The sequence below is a fragment of the Hakea prostrata genome, chromosome 6 (genome assembly GCF_041222555.1).
Source record: "Hakea prostrata isolate BN-2017 chromosome 6, UWA_Hpros_2, whole genome shotgun sequence".
In the NCBI taxonomy this organism is placed as follows: domain Eukaryota; kingdom Viridiplantae; phylum Streptophyta; class Magnoliopsida; order Proteales; family Proteaceae; genus Hakea; species Hakea prostrata.
The window spans coordinates 19,631,167-19,632,008 of NC_142605.1; positions in this window are offsets into that span (position 1 = coordinate 19,631,167).

Consider the following 842-nt stretch of genomic DNA (forward strand, 5'->3'; position numbering starts at 1 on the left):
TTTGGCTTTCCAACATTAACCCAAGAGTCTACTGATTTTGCTTCAATACTGTTCAGCGAACCGTCCGATGCCCTTAAATCAATCTTGACCGTTGATGCAATTTGTAGAGTTAAGTGAACAACCCGGCCGGTTTGTTGTCTACAACCGAACCATTCCACTTGACCAGAAGAACTGAGGAAATACGTTTTTGAAAATCGTTTGAAAAACACCAAATCAAAATCGATAGGGTTTACGTTTTTCAAAATCGTTTGAAAAACACCAAAATAATGATCGAAAATCGTTTTTCAAAATCGTTTTTCAAAATCGTTTTTTCTTGAACGAAAAGGGATCGAAGATCAAGTAGATCGTTGTTCTTCTTCTTCATTTTCCTCTGCTTCTTGCTTTTTCTTCTTTCTTCTCCAGTTTGTTGGTGATTTAACGATCAAAAATTTGATGTTTTTTACTGCCTGAAAAACATTTGTTGTCGCGCAAAGTTTAATTTGCCACTTTCTTTTGCAATGTAAAATTTATATTTTTTTTCTTTTTTTCTTTGTGCTGCGTTTTGATTCTAGTCGTAGTTTCCCTCGCTGTTGAATGTTGTTTATTGGTTGCATTGGAAGATATAGAGAGAGAGCTTTCCATTTGTGGCTTGTCTCTAGGCACTTTCACCGATCAAAGCAGCAGAAACTCGATCAAAGCCTCTTCGGGATTTATGCGAATTCTGGGATTTATGCGAAATTTCTAGATGAACCTGCCCTTCAGAGATGGAGGACGATGAAACTTCTTCCCAATCAGAAACAAAATGCAGAAGAAGACGACGAAGAGCAACGATTTACCTGGTCTTCAAACCCCTTCCGTTTGAA